General features: G+C 37.1%; 1 protein-coding gene across 1 annotated transcript in view; it reads left to right on the top strand.

Moving 5' to 3' along the window:
• The window catches only part of LOC106867206 (uncharacterized), a 98,017-nt gene that overhangs the window by 1,255 nt on the left and 93,582 nt on the right, over window positions 1-3,180 (top strand). The gene's annotated exons all lie outside the window — the stretch shown is intronic.

Raw genomic sequence — 3,180 nt, 5'->3', positions numbered from 1 at the left:
TATATATATATATATATATATATATATATATGCATGCATGCATGTATATATAGCTAGTTAGAAAGATATGTAATGTGTGTATATATCTAACTCTATTCTTATAAAAAGCATAGTTTGTTTGTTTGTTTGTTTGTTTGTACGTTGACCGCTGAAAGCACTAAATAAAATTGATAATATTTCAGCTTTTTCGTGTCTTTTAAATTAATTTGACCATTCTGCAGATAACTGTACAGGTATTTTCCAAAATTTTAATGACACACGTTTACATTGCAGACTCTGTGTGTGCATGTGTGTGTGTGTGTGTGTGTGTGTGTGTGTGTGTGTGTGTGTCTGTAGTTTGTACCTATCATCTACCCACAGACAGTAAAGATGTCAGTGAAGTGAAATAGTTTCAAATGGGATTGAAACAGTCCTGAAATCGAGGTCAGTTCGCTTTAGAGAAAGATCGACATGGTGGTAAACAAAAACAAGAAGATGAACAAAATCACGCAGTTAAATCACTCAGAGTTGCAACAAATGCTTCGCCTCGCCTCGATGTTTCAAATGATTTCTCAAAGCAGCCATGTTGAGTGTTACTTTAGAAACCATACACTGAACATTGCCTCATCCCCCAGAGTACCCACGATTTTAAAATTAATTCATTTCCATTTCGTTTCTTTCTTTCTTTCTTTATTTATCTATTTACTTTTGTGTGTGTGTGTGCTACAGACACTATTCTGCGAAAGTTTAAGCGGAACATCAACCATATTGATCTCGTCTGTGTGATTGGGCTTAAAATATATCGACTACAATTAATTTAATCGCGTTTTGTACTAACCAATCCATCTTTTGTTATGAGTTTAATATTGATTCTAACACGACCCAATGGGTACAAGATCTTGATGAGAAAATATTTTGTTCATTTTAGAAGAATAAAAAAAGGAAGCAAACCTCGAGTGATTTGAACTCGGAACGTGAAAGAAATACAAATAAATATTGTGAGGCCTCTTATCCGATACTGTAGTGGGTCTTCTAGCAAGAGACCCTTTTTAATCAGCGGACATTGATTTCAAATTTTGGCACAAGGCCAGGAATTTCGTATGAGAGGGGAAAGTTGATTACACCGATGCCAGTGCTCAACTGATTCTTATTTTATCGACCCCCGAAAGGGTGAAAGGCAAAGTTGACTTCGGTGGAACTTGAACACAGAATGTAAAAGACGGGCAAAATGCCGCAAAACATTTTGTCCGGTGTCCTAGCGGTTCTACCAGCTCGCTGCCTTTTTGTAACAACAATACTGGTTTCAAATTTTGGCACAAGGCCAGCAATTTTCGGGGGAGGGGTTAAGTCAATTACATCGACGCCAGTGATCAACCGGTACTTATCTTATCGACTGTGAGAGGATGAAAGGAGACGTCAACCCCAACTGAATTTGAACTCAGAACGTAAAAACAGACGAAATGCCGATAAGCTTTTCAATGATTATCTATATCTCATGCGACCTGCTTTTCGAAAAAGGCTGTCCATGCCTGCTCTGGGGAGTTGAACTTGCCTTTTCATAATTTTCAAGGTCAATAAAAGAAGTACCGTACGGTTTAGAGACGTGCATTAACGTTCGGCTGAATGTTATACAGTTCTCAGTTTAGTCCCTCAACTGAGATTATATGGACCAATTGAGATTATATGGACTTCCAAGGGACGCTGGAAATGTTGAGGGGTATCTATGACGTTCAATAATTTTCAGAAACAATAGCAATCAGATATTCACGTTCGAATCTGCCAGAACATACCGAGAATGAACAGGTAAATCATTATTCGAATTCTCATTGTTCTGCGCGCACCACGTGAATTATCTGTTTGGAAGACATCTGCATGCATCAGCAAATAATTTGTTTCGCTGATTTCAATAAACAAGAATGTGTACTTCTGTTAGATTTCAGTTGTGGAGCCTTGATTGAGGAGACACACAATAAGGTCGAAACACCGCAGTATCTCAAAATCTCCTGACACCGATGAATTGCGTATATTATGAATGTACATCGTTTAAAGGGAGCAGATATTCTCCGAGTAAAAAAAACAACAGCGTTCAAGATATTCATGATGGAATCTGTCAAAACAGATTCAGAATGGATAAATGTGTTTTGTTTGAATTTTCACTATTCTGCGTCTTCCTCATACATTTTACAACCAGCTTATTTATCAGTATTTCACGCAGAACCCCTTACAACATTTCATTGGACCGTAGTGTTACAGAAAACCCGGTTGGAAGACGTGATAGAGAAAAGGAGAAAATATCAATTCGTTCAACAGTCATTTGTTATACGGTTTTATTCTGTTAACATTTGCCAAAATATGGTGCCTGCAATTAGGGCTTTCAAGAAAAATTTATCAGGATGGAATAAGACTGTTTTTGGGCTCCATGAAGTGAGAGTCTTCAAGAGGTTCAAAGGGGCTGTGATATGTTTTATTTCATTTTACTTTTTAGGGGTTGCCCCAGCAGATAATCACGGGATCATCCTTAGCTCTCTGTATTCCAAACCAATGCACTGGCTAGTCCCCGCATCTCGTACAGAACATGCGTGCAGCTTTCTATAGTTAATACCTGACCATGTCTATAACTAGATCTAGCTGTACATATGTGTGCATGTTCTTCTATACTACTAATTGTATAAGATTAACGACTTAATAGGGCATTTAAGACATAACGTTTTAATTCCGTTGATCCGCTTTAACCCTTTTAATCGTCGATTAAGCGTCACTACAAGTTTTACGAGATGATTGATTTGTTTATTTTTGGTAACTTTTATATAGACAAGGATTCGAAACTTTGCATAATGATTACATTCCATGAGACTACTACATTTTTATAGATAGATAGATAGATAGATAGATAGATAGATAGATAGATAGATAGATAGATTGATTGATAGATAGATCTAACAAGACATACAAACATAAAAGCATCTTGCTTGGCGCGCTCGCACGCACGCACACACACACACACACACACACACACATACATATACGCGCGCGCGCGCGTATGTGTTAAATAAACCATAAAGTAACATGTATATAAAAAAACCAGTATCGTTCTTATCTTATGATAAAGGCGAGGAGTGTATATAACGTTTTCGGTTTGAAACACGGATACTTGACCAAGGAAATGATATGCAGAATATGTATGTTTATTTTAGTGCATAC

Source organism: Octopus bimaculoides, chromosome 2 (assembly GCF_001194135.2).
Source record: "Octopus bimaculoides isolate UCB-OBI-ISO-001 chromosome 2, ASM119413v2, whole genome shotgun sequence".
Lineage (NCBI taxonomy): Eukaryota > Metazoa > Mollusca > Cephalopoda > Octopoda > Octopodidae > Octopus > Octopus bimaculoides.
Note: the sequence above shows the minus strand (reverse complement) of the source record. Positions and strands in the feature narration are given on the sequence as shown.